The sequence below is a fragment of the Mustela nivalis genome (genome assembly GCF_964662115.1).
Source record: "Mustela nivalis genome assembly, contig: HAP1_SCAFFOLD_442, whole genome shotgun sequence".
Lineage (NCBI taxonomy): Eukaryota > Metazoa > Chordata > Mammalia > Carnivora > Mustelidae > Mustela > Mustela nivalis.
The window spans coordinates 399,067-414,641 of NW_028136213.1; the positions used below are offsets into that span (position 1 = coordinate 399,067).

General features: G+C 40.4%; 1 pseudogene across 1 annotated transcript; it reads left to right on the forward strand.

The window, feature by feature from the left end:
* Nucleotides 1-2,016: 2,016 nt before the first annotated feature.
* On the forward strand, nt 2,017-12,321 carry LOC309857156 (lipase member N-like; annotated as a pseudogene). Its single transcript has 7 exons — nt 2,017-2,124; nt 2,711-2,828; nt 4,905-5,103; nt 6,663-6,772; nt 8,866-9,003; nt 10,788-10,928; nt 12,250-12,321. The product of its transcript is annotated as a lipase member N-like (transcript).
* Nucleotides 12,322-15,575: the final 3,254 nt, after the last annotated feature.

The window sequence follows — 15,575 nt, forward strand, 5'->3', positions numbered from 1 at the left end:
AAGAGAGAAGAACCACGTGGTCTTCTCAATTGATGCAGGAAAAGCATTTGACAGAATCCAGCATCCTTTCCTGATTAAAACGCTTCAAAGTATAGGGATAGAGGGAACATTCTTGAACTTCATCAAATCTACCTATGAAATACCCACAGCAAATATCATCCTCAATGGGGAAATAGCTTGTGTCCTTCCCGTTGAAATCAGAAACACGACAAGGAGGCCCACTCTCACCAATCTTGTTCAATATAGTATTAGAAGTCCTAGCAACAGCAATCAGACAACAAAGGGAAATAAAAGGTACCCAAATTGGTAATGAAGAAGTCAAACTCTCTCTATTCGCAGATGACATGATTCTTTATATGGAAAAGAATCCACCCCCAAACTACTAGAACTCCTGCAACGTGGCAGGATACAAAGTCAATGTGCAGAAATCAGTGGCTTTCTTATACACTAACAATGAAAATACAGAAAGGGAAATTAGAGAATCGATTCCATTTACTAGAGCACCAAGAACCATAAGATACTTGGGAATAAATGTAACCAAAGAGATAAAGGATCTGTAATTGAGGAACTACAGAACACTCATGAAAGAAATTGAAGAAGACACAAAAAGATGGAAGACCATTCCATGCTCTTGGATCGGAAGAATAAACATTGTTAAAATGTCTATACTGCCTAGAGCAATCTATATTTTTAATGCCATTCCGATCAAAATTCCACCAGTATTCTTCAAAGAGATGGAGCAAATCATCCTAAAATTTGTATGGAATCAGAAGAGACCCCAAATCGCTAAGGAAATGTTGAAAACCAAAAATAAAACGGGGGGCATCACGTTACCTGATTTCAAGCTTTACTACAAAGCTGTGATCACCAAGACAGCATGGTACTGGCATAAAACAGACACATAGACCAGTGGAACAGAGTAGAGAGCCCAGATATGGACGTCAACTCTATGGTAATTTAATCTTCGACAAAACAGGAAAAAATGTACAGTAGAAGAAAGACAGTCTCTTCAATTAATGGTGCTGGGAAAACTGGACAGCTATATGTAGAAGAATGAAACTCGACCATTCTCTTACACCATACACAAAGATAAACCCAAAATGGATAAAAGACCTAAATGTGAGACAACCTGACAGCAAATGCATGGGAAGCTATTTAAAATCTCCAAAAGTAAAGCTCTAAATTTCTAGAAGTCGGTCATTAATTTGTTACAGCTCTCTGATGTTACTTTCTGGCTCATATAGTGAAAGGACTGACCTGTTTCTTGCTTTGTAGGTCATTTAATCCTTCCTGTAAACCCTGCAGGGTAGGCTACATTATTATTCTAATTTCACCCACAAGGAAACCAAGAGACAAAGCTGCAAAATAACTTGCCCAAGGTCAGATATCTTGTCTGTGGTGAGGCTGGACCTCAAAGTCAGGTCACATTGGGGATGGGGAGGGTGTAATAGGAGGGTCAGTCTGGACAGCCATGAGGTTGTTCTGCCTTGGAAGACGTAATTTAAGCCCTGCCAAGGAAGAGATCATACATTTAAATGTGCAACCTTCCCCTTTGGGTATCCAAAAGAGAAATAATCCCATCCCTGGAAGCCCATCTTCCTCCTCTCTGCTCACTGTTCTTTTTTTTTTGTGGGAGGCCGGTTAGAGTAGAGAATAATGCCCCTTTTCCCTTTTCTGTGGCTTGGACACCTGTCCAGGTATCTTGGCAATTTGCAGGTAAGCAAAGACTTAACATGATTCAAAACTTTTGATTAAAGGACAACCAAAACAATAAGTCTTGGTGCTTGATGAAATGTCTTGCAAGAAATGGATTGGGTCAAAGCACTTTCCATGCGAAGAATGGATTTCCACGCTCAGAATTAGCTCACTATGTTTGTTTGCTCCCTTCTACAGTTTCTCAGTGTCCCTAGGATGTCCGTCCAATTTTCAGTAGGGCACTATTTCCATTTCTTAAGCAATGTTGATGTATAAAATTAATCTGTGATTATTAAATGTCTTATGTCAGGCATTCCCACAATGTGGCTGGTTTTAACAACAACCTGTTGTTTGATCTGTGGAACTTTAAATGCTGGTAGATTCTTTAATTTGGAAAATGAAGAGAATCCTGAAGTGTGGATGAATATTGTAAGTCATGCCAAGTTCCAAAGGGCATCAGATAAGGCAGATGCATGGTCTTGTGAGAGCAGAAAGTCTCAAATAAGGGAACAGATAAAACATAGGTGATATGTAAGGTTTCTCTGAGAGTCAAGCTAGGGAGAACTTCCCTTTTGGCTTAGTAAATAACACTTTCCAGTAATGTAAAGCAAAAAAGAATTTATAGGCAACGTCCTTGTTTGAATTTATATTTTTAAAATATTAAAAATTTCTATTCTAAGCCCCTTGGATATTATATATGACCACCTTCTCCGCAATCAAAAGGGGTCTCCAGAATTAGCTGGAGAACATAGTTCTGTTAGAAAAATGGGTCAATACCAAATACCATCTCTACCCAACTACCCACCCCCAAATTTGCCAATAGCAGACATTTTTTAATAACCTGCTAATTTTTTTTAAATCAAGACTTTACATAGTAAATTGATTTTACAGTTACCTGGGGCTACAGATTTCAGATAATTCACCCCAATAAGTACACACAAGATACTTTGTTCTAGTTCCTTCCAAAACCTTTTGGAGAAGATGTAGAGCTAATGTCTGTGTTTTCACCGGGCAGAGTGAGATCATCACCTATAATGGCTACCCCAGTGAAGAGTATGAGGTCACCACTCAGGACGAGTACATCTTCAGTGTCAACAGAAATCCCCATGGATGAAGAGATGCCCGGAGCCCAGGTACGAGATGCGTCTATCCTGCGAAGGCGACAGCATATCACTACACCTTAGGACTGGCTTTCCACTGAGAGAATGACTGGTTTATTAAACTTGGTTCAATTCTTAGATTAGTCTTTAAACAGTTAAAGGGAGTCTCCTTCTTTTCCAATTTTCTGAAGACAGCGAAGAACCTAAAAATATGACGGGCAAGACAGATCTTGTTGACAGCAAACAGGCACGCTTGCTGGGGGTGTGAATGCAAAGGTGGAACCAACATTTCTTTCGTTCATGACTCATTTCTCATGCGAAAAATTGCTGCATCCCAGGATAGGAATTTCCTCACTCGCAAAGAGGTTGGCTGGGTTGCATGAAGTCTCTCCTGCCCCCTTTAGAATCAATAGGCCCCCTTTGGCAGGACTAAAAAATCAAATTAGATGACCCTGATGCTTCTGAAACATTTTCCAGGTAGGAAAATTGGAACATTCTTCCTATATTTTGATCAGAGGGACACAAGTTTTGTGGGAGGAAGGAGCATGGTGTTGATATGGCCTAAATTCTAGCATGAAGAGTCAGCCACGCAAAAGCAGAGGAAATTACTCTTTAAGTAGGGACAAGTCACTGCAAAGCTCAGGATGAGTGAGGAACAGAGAAGAAGGAGCAGAGTATCTGGGAAGACAGGAGAGCAAATACTATACCCCATCACTGAACTTGCCATTCATATTCAGAGGTGGCTAAAATGGCCATTCGACTTCTGTCCTCCAAAAAAGAAAGGCATAATTCTAGAGATTCAGAATGAAAATTGAGAGTGGGAAAAAGGTGAGGGTAAGAGACAAGTGGCAGAAGTCGCAATTGACTCTGTGATCATTAACAAATCAGTTTCTTGGACAAGTTCCTCTTTAGAATGTATTTGACCAAAAATTATTCATCCCGTATCTGAAATTCAGATCAACGCCATCCTAAGTCTTCCTGTTAATCTTTGTTTTCTTTCTTTCTTTCTTTCTTTCTTTCTTTCTTTCTTTCTTTCTTTCTTTCTTTCTTTTTTCTAAATCTGGCAACACCAGGCTTGGAGGAAGGAGGCTGGGAAGCATAAAAGGAGGGCATTTTTCTCCTTTCCAAGGATGAAGAATTTGGGGAAGGTTTGGAGTTAAGAACCATGGGTTAAGTGTATTATTCTAAAAATTTTACATTAATTTATATCTGAGAAACCTCTCAGCATCCCTAAGAGGTCAGTACTATGAATAGTTACCATTTTACAGGTGATGAACCTGAGCAGGCTGTGTAACAGGCTCAAAGTCACACACACATAGCGAGTGATGGAACCAGGACTCAAACCCAGTCAGCTCCATAGCCTGTGCTCTTAACGCACTAAATTATGGTGCCTTTTGGAACCTTCTGCATTGGTTCACCTCATCTCCCTGAATACCTTCCCCCTCAAGAATTTGACAGTCATCAGAGGTATGTTAAGCTGACTCTATTATATTTGGGGTTTTCAAATGCTCTCTGGTGGGCAGAGGCTGGGGATTTGGCTAGAAGCTTGGAGAGGAAATCAGTCACTGTCCATTTATGCTCCCATCCTCCTCCTCCCTGGAAGAGGCAAGGGATTCCATTTTCCTGTCTTTGCCAGACCCCTGAGATATGCAAATGTGAATTCCTAGAGCTGGGAGCACAGTTTACAAGCACCCACTGCGGTGTGAAAAAGAACTGGGCTTGTGTCCTGGTTCTGCATCTTGTTAACCAGGTGGCTCCTTGGGAAAGGTACTTCACTACCTTAAAGCTCAGTTTCTGCAGCTGCAAAATGAGGATCCTTAAAGTAGTAGCTACTTGGTAGAGGTATAATGAGGCCATAACAAGCTCCTGCATGTTCATCCATCAGCACAGCACATGCTAGGGAATAATAAACATGCTTGAGAAACTTACACGTGACTCTCCCCCTCTACACCAATAAATGACAAGGGGAAAGGTGAATGCTGGTCTTGGATTTTGCTTCTTCTGGTGTGGGGTGTGTATGTGGGAGGGGTTTCTATCATGTTCTGAGATGTTCTCTTTATCATAAGTTATTTTCTCTCCCCTCTCTCTCTTCTCCCTTCCTCCTTCCAGGATCCCAGCCAGTCGTGTATTTGCAACATGCCTTATTTGCAGACAATGCCTTTTGGTTGGAGAATTATGCCAATGGCTGCCTTGGGTTTTTTCTAGCAGATACAGGTTATGATGTCTGGATGGGAAACAGTTGGGGGAACACTTGATCAAGAAGACACAGAACACTGTCAATCACTAAAGAAAAATTCTGGGCCTTTAGGTAAGCCTCATCTAAGAAAAATCATGTGGAAAATTGGAGACAATTTATTTGAATATAATAGTGTGGGTGATATTAATACTAATCCATGACATTGGAAGGCACATAGTTACTTGTAGTTTCTACTAATATCTCAAAGGAAAGAAACAGCAGGAATTTAGATTTCCACTGATTGGCCCACAAGTTAGTTACATCATTTTAACGTGATGGTTTTTTAACATCCAATTTTATCCAATACTATACTATATAAATATATCCCAAGAGACAGCTCAGGGAATTACTGTGACCAGGACACACACTCATTCAATCAATGTTTGCTGAGTGTCTCCTGTATGTACAGTTATAGGCTCTGAGTACTCAAGAGTGAGAAAAGTGCCTGACTTCGTGAAATGTCTATTTATTCTAGTGCAGCTAATCCAGGTATTTTCTCTTGGACAGAGATGGGGTGTGCCAGTACTGTATTTTATTTAGAAAAATTCTGGTTGTAACTGTAGTAGATACCATTTTCAAGAGAACCCCAATATGAGGTTTTTAAAACCTTGCTGATGGGCCATAGAGAACAATCTCCTCATATGCTACCTCCTTGTTTTACTGAAAGTATTTCTGCTGTCACCAGAGGACAGGCTGATTCTTGCAAGATATTTCCCTGTTCGTGGCTAAGCTCCCTGTTGGTTTGCAAGCCTACTGCTAGAACAGAGTGTGCTTTCTTACCATGCTAATGAAATATTCAGCACCCGCTGGCAGGTGGGGAATCAAGGAAGGGTAGAATAAATTGTTAGGGTCAGAGCCTTTGGGCAGGAACAAACATCAGGAAATATTTCTCCTTGTCAGGGAGCTTGGAACTTGTTTGCTGTAAGACATCACAAGAATTTTCTTATACTTGGGAATGTCAGTTTACAGATTTCCTTACATGTCCTTTTGATAAGCAACCCTTGAGCTCATAGGCTACCTATAGCTACTGAGTATTTTGAAGGTCTTTTTGTTCTCCTGCGTGAATGCCAGCTGAACTGGTGCTGTGGCATTTTGGTAGATATGGAACATGTCTCTGATACAGGAAGAAACATCAACAGCAGGTGCACCTGAGTCATGCCTTGCCTGTCATCCAGTCCCTTGAGCAGGCCTGCTCCCAAATGGGCATGATGATCATTTCACAGATGAGCAAACTGAAGCTCAGAGGGTTTAAGTAATGTATCAAGAGTTTTTCAGCCAGAGTCATGATCTGCCTCCAGTTCTGCTTCCAAAGCTGAGTGTTCTGTAGCCTGAAGGTCTGGAAGGGCTCTGTGGCTGTTTGAAGAAGAGGCGGGCCGAGCAGGGGAAGGGGGAGGGGATGGGAGGAGGAAGGGGAGGACAGGCCTTCAGACCATACACACAAGGCTGAAATCAGTCCTGCTATTAGACAGTAACACACAGAAATGCATCAAACGGAAGCTACTCTAGCCCACGTGTAATTGGATGAAGAATGAAGTGCCCACCAGCATTCTGGGCATGAAAAATAGGTGAGCGGGTGCTCTGAATGTTCAACTTGGTGGCAAGTACTTACGAGCCCCTGTTTCATTTTGCAGTTTTGATGAAATGGCCAAATAAGATCTCTCAGCAATAGTAGACTTAATTGCAAATAAAACCAGTCAACAGAAGATGTATTTCATCGGGCACTCCCTTGGCACTACCATAGATAGGTTTACAAAGGTCAATGTTTTACAAGGGTCAAGGCCTCGCAGGCGTTCACCTTTCTTGAATTTCAGAAACTGTGTGTCAAGCAAATCCTTCCTCCATTTCTGGTTACAACAGCACTTTTGTAATGGTGGTAGAATTTCCATGTGCCCCAAATCTAACATATTTCCAAAGAGTAAGTTTCTAGGTCCCTTCTGCACAAAACTAGTAAGGCCTAATGACATGAAATATCCCTGAAAAATAAGTACGTGTTGATCATATCTTCCTCACAACCCATTTGGGATTTTAAAAAATAGTAAAAGAGTGAGGTTATACTTACATTTAAATGAATTGAAAATAATACGATCACTTTTTTTAAAAATGAATTTATTTATTTATTAGAGAGAGAGAGAACACATGAGAAGGGGCGGGGCAGAGAGAGAGGGAGAAGACTCCCGGCTGAGCCGGAAGCCCAATGCGGGGCTTAATCCTGGGACTCCAGGATCAGGACCTGAGCCAAAGCAGACATTAACCAACTCAGGCGTCCCTATGGTCACTTTTTTTTTTTTTTTTAGTTGATACACAAAAGCATATATAAACTGGGTTTATCTATTTAACATGCAATTTAGTATTTATGGACTAGCAATTTAATGTAAGTACTATGTAGAAAATGTTTAGAAGTCCAAGATCCTTCTCTTTGAAAATGTACTTCCTAATGATTTCCTAGATCTTTTCAGAGAAAATAAAAAATCCAGCTCCAATAAAAATTTAGAGGAATCATTATATGAATATTGTGAATTTGTTAGTGATCTTCCACTAAAGCTTCCAATTTTAAGGACACAGATTCAAATTAGGTCCATCTGAACACCCCCTTCCACCCCCAGTGAGGGTGTTTGGGCATGTGGAGGAACCAGATGGAGAAGGAATGGCTTGAATAGGGTCTAGAAAGTGGGCAGGATGCAAATGTGCTCTTACATCTGATCTGCAAAGAAAACAGAAAATATATGATCAGCATTGCTCTGCCTTGTATGTAGGGCATGAATTTTTCAGTGGGCATCTTCTGCATTTGGGGCAGAGCAATTTTTGTTATGTGGGAAGGATCCACTCTTCACAAGACATTTAGCAACCCAGTCTCCGACTCACACTGCTGGTCAGTGTGAGCACAGAACAACTCACCTCCATATACTTCAAGAGATCTTCTACAGGAAGTGTTAGACCAGTATACAAGGTTCAATCTTTGTATCAATTGCTCAGCCAATTAATACAAAGTCAGTTCTTTTTCTGGCCAAGATGGTTTTAGTGTTTCAATTAGACTTTCAGGGAGGGGAAAAAAAAAAAAAAAGCAAGCGTGTGTGTGCACATGCACACACACACACACACACACACACACACACACACACACGCTTACACACAGTGGGGGGCCCAGAAAGGCATCTCAGAGAACCAAAATACACAGATAGACCACATACTTGCCCATGCAGTGCTGCTCTCCACCCTTATCTTCATGGGGCTTGAAATGCTTGCTATGCTGTTGCTGAAAAGTCAGAGCGGATAGAGATGGCTGGTCCTTACCAGGACCACAGGGGACTAAGAGAAATCAGGGAACATTCTAGAGGTCGGTCAGCACCCAGTAAAGCCCTGGAAGGGATGACATCTCTGCACTGTGAGAAAAAAGCAACTGCGGGATCACTGGATAATACCGCATCAAGAACTGATGTGTTTCCCTCCCGTGAACCGACTGTTTACTTCTGGAAGCTCTGTGACTCATCCTGGCATCTCAGGGTTGGGGTAAAATGACAGCATTGCCAGTGCTTAGCCCACACTGGGGGGTGAAGCTGTCCCCGAGACTCCTTGGCAGTGGAGGCTCACTCAGTTTATCCCTCACTCTCCCCAGAGAAATTGAATTGTCTAGAATACAAGAAAAGTGGACATGAGAGCAAACAAGACTAAGGGCATATTATCTTCACAGAAACTCAGAAGAGTTTCTCAGTTCACCCATGGGATTATTGCAACAGAAGGAAAAAGTGTCAAAGCAGAATCCCACTTTTGTTAGTAGAAACGCTGCCTCAGTATTTTCCAATGTTTACAAGATAGTCTTGTCTCCTGTTCTCTTAGGGTTTGTAGCCTTTTCCACCATGCCTGAACTGGCACAAAGAATCAAAATGAATTTTGCCTTGGGTCCTGTGGTCTCATTCAAATACCCCATGGGCATTTTTACCAGTTTTTTTTCTACTTCCAAATTCCATAATCAAGGTAGGCTCCTCATTGTTGCCAAAATGTCTCTGAGGATCCCATTTTGGATCGTAGATCCTTACTACTTTAAAGTCTATTATAAAGCAATAGTGGGAAAGTAGGAAATTTACATGAAATCTGTAGAAACCAGACTCTGTGACCATGTGCTGTGTGTGTGTGTGAGTGTGTATGTGTGTGTGTGTGTGTGTGTGTACCCATGTACATGTCTACGATTCCCATACATAACTTACTATACTCAGATCTATGAACAGATCTGGATTGTCAGAATTTCGAGATGAAGTGAGCACAGTGTAGCTAAACAGCCACTCAAGTTTTCTCGTTCCATTCTTATTCCACTGGGCAGGTCAGTAAATTCACAATGCCCAAATGAAAGACATTTTTCAAGTTCCCGATAATCCCTGACATTTCTGACTTTAATATTAGATGAGCCTGAATACTACAACCCCTTCCTGTAGGGGGGTTTGCTTTAATTTACCAAGGCTACGATTCCAAAATCTAAATGTCTAACAGCTCAATTATTTGTTCAGAATTTATTGGTTATTTTCCAAGGTTGACGATGTAGTTTGGTTGCCAATTGTGAATTTGGGACTTTATCCATCAGAAGTCTTTTATATATTTTTTTCTGTTTGCTTTTTCTTTTCCTAAAAAGGTCATTGCCATGATAAACATAGTATTTTGGCAAAATTGCCCCTTCAATTTGGGGTGTCAGCTAAAATGGACATGGGCCAAAATGAAATCAAGTAGACTGATAAGGGCTTCACAGTAATTCACACGTAAAATGAGGCCCGGGCTTAAGGTGAAGGAGTGAGAATGGGAAAAAAAAAATTATTTGTGGGTGAACACAAGGATGAATTTCCATAGAACCTAATGATTGGTTGCATAGTTTATTGTTTTGTTTACTATAAGCTCAGATGATGCAAGTTCCCTTTTGTGGGGTTGATGGTTCTGTTGCCAAAATGTGACTAACATTAGTTTGGGATGTTTTCTACATTTGGGTAGAGTTGAGCAGACAAAATAGTTACATTACATTGGGAGGCAGATACATCTGTCTCTATATCATTTTTATAATATATGGCTTTGTGGGCATAGGTAGGGTCTGAGGCTTATCTCAGTTTCCTATAATTGACTGTCAGATTTCTTGCCCCTTTCAGTGCCATTCCCTGATACCTCCAACCACTTCATGTCTGTGGCCAGAAACTCCAGTCTTTCCAACTGGGTGCCCCGCTCACAAGCTTACTCTCTCAAACCCTACAGGTTTTAACTCTACTGCATCCCGTGATTTCAAGTATTTTCTGTCCAGTGGTCCTCTTCCCTCAGTATGAACACCATACTCTACTTTCCAGTCCAAGAGCTGGCTCCACTGGGACACTGCTAAAAATACAGTGTGCCCATGGGTAGGTAGTAGGGGAAACCCTGCTTTTCCTTCCTAGTCAAGGCAATGTCTAGCCTTAAGGAGAAAATGTTCTGGCTCTCTTTCCAGTTAATGAGAAATGAGAAACACAGGCAATCACTGATTGGACGGGATAGGGGAGCTCCACCATGGAGAAGTGAATTTGGAGTTGAAGAGCCTGACTGCAATCTCTTTTTAAATGATATTTGTTGATCTTCCCTGGATAGAGATGGATTCATAAGTAGTTCCTTTTCCCAAGTGACTTAGTCTCCTTAGCAGAAACACCAAATACAAATGGAAATAGATCTCTAAGAATCCTTATTCCTGGGATGAAGGGAATGTCAAGAAGCCAGAAATGAGTTCTTGAAAGGATAATTATTGTTTATTTTCACAGGGTATTTTTGGTACCAAAGGTGTATTTCTAAAGACAGGAAAGGAACCCACTCTCAAAATCTGCAACAATAAAATATTATGGGTGATATGTAGTGAATTTATGTCCTTACAGGCTGGATACGACAAGAAAAATATGAATTTGGTATGTACAATGATTATGGGGCCATTTGATGCTTTAAGAGATTCTAGCTTTTTTAGACTCACTTTGGTGGATCTATCACGCTGCATAAACAAATGTGGTTCTCTAAACTGTAAAGGCAGAGATTTGCTATGCCTAGATTGAGTATTCAATGGTGCATGATTATGAGAACTGGGGAGGGGGGGAGAGTATGTGGGTTCATCCTTCCATCCATGGTCATATTAGGAAAACAGATGTCCATCATGAGTTTTGCACATTCCCTATCAGCCACCATTACTATAGTTAATGTGATTTTAGAAATGATACCCTGCATTAAAAAAAAATCACAGAAAAGAAGAGAAGTCCATATAAGTATACAGCTTATTTCCTATGTGCCTTCCTTTGATGGGTGACTTTGGCCTCAGTTAAAACTCCCCACTTAACTTGGAAAGCACAAGACAAAATGGAACAGAGATAGAAGTCTTCTCCCTCAAAAGATGGGCAAGGCTGCTTCATCAACTCTTTGTTTTCTGTTATGGAGAATTCAAGGAGGAAGTGTGTACATCTGCGGGGTACTGTGGTTGGATGGCTAGTTCTGTCCCATTGCATATGACGGCCAGCAAGGCTAATACAGTAAAGCCAGCCCCCAAGTGACCATTCTCGCCAGCCCATCCTACTCCTATTCAAGAGGCGAACTTGAACCAAACCAAAATAAGAGAAGGACCATTGTTCAAAGTTTGCTTATTCAACAATAAATATTTTCAATAGATTACTTTCCTTCTGAAGAGTTCTAAGACATAGGATTCCCAATACTAGTATATCTCTATAATTTTCATCTCTATAATGTTTACAAAGACCAAAGCACAGTGCATCTGAAGTGATTATATTTAGCTTTTCTTCTGCAATATTTTATTTTAGCCTCAAAAAAGCCTGGCACAGTATGATTTTTGTATCTTCATTTAATAGGTGAAAATACAGAAACCCACAAGTTGTCCAAAGTCACCAAGCTTATAATTAACAGAGTTAAGTTTCAATGCTAAGGTGGTGGGATGTGCTCGTCAGGGACCATGCACACCCACGCACATGCGCACAACACCCCTCCAAGTCCCGAAACCCCACTCGCAAATTACCCTGGAGCTAGTGCAGAATTGCGCTAAAGCAACCCATGCTTTTACTCATAGTCAGGTGCCTGACATGAGCTCTTCTTTACCTACGTGATTTAGCCTCGTCATTTCTCAAACCCCATCTTGGTTTGCTACTCTTAGAACACTCGTTCTCTGCTTCTGCGAGGTATCGTTCCTTTCCCTGGGTGATTTCTGCTATAATATGTTTTCTTTCCCTCCAGAGTCGAATGGACGTGTATATGTCACATGTTCCCACTGGATCATCAATGCAGAACATCCTGCATATAAAATAGGTAGTGTCTTTGCCATGGAAGGACTCTTCGATCTTATTTCAGCACATCTGAAAGGAGAGAGTTAGCAGGTCTAACCCCGAGAAGTTTTGAAACTGGCTTCTACTTTGTCTCCATCACCATCTCTGGTTTGATTTTCCCAGATTGTAAGGAAAAGGGCAAGTTATGGTACAGACCAAGTATGTGACAAAAATGAACCCAGTCTTAGATGGGAGCTTGGAAAAAAGACCCTGAGCTGAAGCAGGAGGTAACCGGGAAAAGCCTCATGGGATCGAACGTTCCTGGACAGAGAACTACCTGAGCTTTGACTTCCCCCTGAGGAGTCCTGATTTTCCCTTAGCTGTCCCTTCAAACCAAGGGCAGTCATTGCTTCCCTTTCTGCTGGCCTTGTGCTTCTAGAGGTAAAAATGTATTTCTATCCTTCTAATGACCCAGGAGTCTCAGTTCCTCAGGTGAGGGGGTGCCTTAGTGGCTCAAAGGGTTAAGCTTCTGCCTTCAGCTCAGGTCATGGTCTCAGGGTTCTGGGATTGAGCCCTGCATGGGGCTCTGTGCTCATCAGGAAGCATGATTTCCTCCCTCTCTGCCTACTTGTAATCTCTCTCTCTCTGTGTCAAATAAATAAATAAAATCTTAAAAAAAAAGTTGCTTAAGTGATTCTAATGTGTGACCAGTGTTGAGAACTCTAGCACTAGATAATTCCTTTAATAGCTCAAGTAATTAAGTTTGGAAAGCAAACTAAAAGCCTACATAGATTATGATTGGTGTTAAATTGAGGGGAAAAAAGAGATAAAGAGAAGAAATCAGCTGAAACAGAGTGTAATTGGGTACTCAAATATTTGTAAGATGGATGAATACATTTAAGGAATGTAGGGGTTTTTTTTTGTCTCTTCATAAATATGTCAAACAGGTATATAAATTCAACAAAGGAGTTTGATATAAAATTGATTAAAATGTTAGAACAGAAGTTCCTTAGAATTTCAGTGTTACTATTTCATGATGCTTTTAAGATGATCTCTCTGTAGATGGTGGGAAGATCTTGATAGCATATGTTTTTAATTTTTCAAGCTTGAATAATTTAGTCACCAAAGATTCAGAATGAGTTTTGGGAGACACAAGTCCTAGATTATGTCCCCACCTAGCTGGGTCAGAAATTTGAGAGCAGGGGCTGGAGGGAAGAGCTCCAAGGACATTTTTGTACACATGCTGATACATTGGGCGGGAACACTTTTCCCACACTTCCTGTGGCTAGCTCCTTTGTGTCATTTGGATCTCAACTCATTGTTCTGTAAGTGTATTTCCTGGTTCTTCCAAGTTAAATTACATCCCGTTTGTCATTCAAACCTTTATAGTGTCCTCTTTTCATTTTAGCTGTGATCACTATTCATTAATCACTATTTGATCACTGTTCATTAATATCATGTTTGTTTGTTTGTTTACATGTTTATTTTCTCATTTCTGCATTAGAATATATGCTTCTTAAAAGCAGAGACCTTGTCTTTTCTTTTCATGACTGTGTCCCCAGGTCTTAGAGCAGAGCCAGAGTTGCATAATAAATATTTAAGGAATATTTATGGAATGTACAGGGGAATTTATTCATCTCTGTTGTCCATTGTTTTCAAGAATGGTTGAAAGCACACACATACGTGAGCTCACACAAACTCTCTATGTCTTTCAACCCCTATGTAGTGTGCAGATTAGTGCTTAACTATTTTGGTTTTTTGTCTCAATGAAGTGGGATGTGTTTCAGGGCAGAGATTATAAATTTCATGTGCCCTCTTAGTACTTCTCATCATTACAGAGTAACGGTTCTGGGGGATTCTGCTTCTCATGGAGATAGTATATAGTGATTTTATGAGTCCATGTATCTGGGAAGGAGTGTTTTACTTCTTGGCGGCTTAGAGAATTTCAATCTTTCCAAATTCCACGTTATTTTTATAGCATTAAAGCTACTAATTTTGGATTTTTGGTAAGTTTTAAATGATTAATTCCCAGGTTACTTCGAATTAGTCTTTGTTTGCCATCCCTGATTGCAGCTAGCTGGTAAAGTAGCTAAACTTTTAAACTCTACTTGGTTTTGATTTTGAGTGATGTCACTGCTTCTCTAATGGTTAATGGTTCTTAATTGCCTGTAGCTTGTCTGGTTTGCTCATTTCTTTTCCTGTGTTCCAACATGTCTTATGATCTCCCAACTTCTGGCCTTTTGGGGGATTTGTAATTTACCTGGGTTCAGATAGGAAATACCCCCCAAGTACAAAGAGAAGCTATTTTTCTCAATATCTCCTATTATTAATACCTTGAACTGATGTAGTACATGTGTTACAACTGATGAACCAGCATTGATACAGTATTAACTAAAGTCCATGGTTTATATTAGGGTTCACTCCTCTTTCTATAGTTCTGTGGGTTTTGACAAATGTATAATATTATTTACTTACTGTTGGTATTTTACAGCCTAGTTTCATTGCCTTGAAAACCCCTGTACCTCATCTATTTGTTTCTTCTCCTCTGTCTGCACCCTCCTCCCTCACTCCTCAGCCCGGGATCTTTTTACTGTCTAGAGTTTTACCTTTTCAGAGGCACCTGGATGGCTCAGTCGCTAGGGCATCTGACTCTTGATCTTGGGGTTGTGAGCTCCAGCCACGGCATTGGGTATAGAGATGACCTAAAAAATAAATAAAAAATAAAAATGTTGGTTAATTTTTACCTTTTCCAGAATGCCATAGAGTTGGAAGCATATAGTATTTAGCATTTCAGACTGGTCTTTCACTTAGCAATATGCATTTAAGGTTCTTCCAAGTCTTGTGGCTTAATAATTGATCTTTTTAATTGCCAAATAATCCATTGTGTGGGTGTGGCACAGTATACCTGTTCACCTACTGAAAGAGATTTGGATTGCCTCCAAGTTTTGGCACTTCAGAGAATAAAGCTGCTGTAAACATCCGTGTGCAGGTTTTTGTGTGGACACTAGTTTTAAGCTCTTTTGGGTAAATATAAAGGAGTACAATTACTGATTTTATAATGAGAGTGTGTTTAGTTCTGTGAGAAACTGCCAAGCTGTCTCACACAGTGTCTCCCATTTTGCATTCTGACCCAACAGTGAATGAGAGTTCGGTTGTCCCACATCCTTGCTAGCATTTGGTATTACTAGTGCTTTGGATTTTTTATATTCTACGTGATATGTAATAGTACCTTGTTTAAATTTGCATTTTCCTAATGACATACAATGTTGAGAATCTTTTCAGATCCTTTTTTTTTTT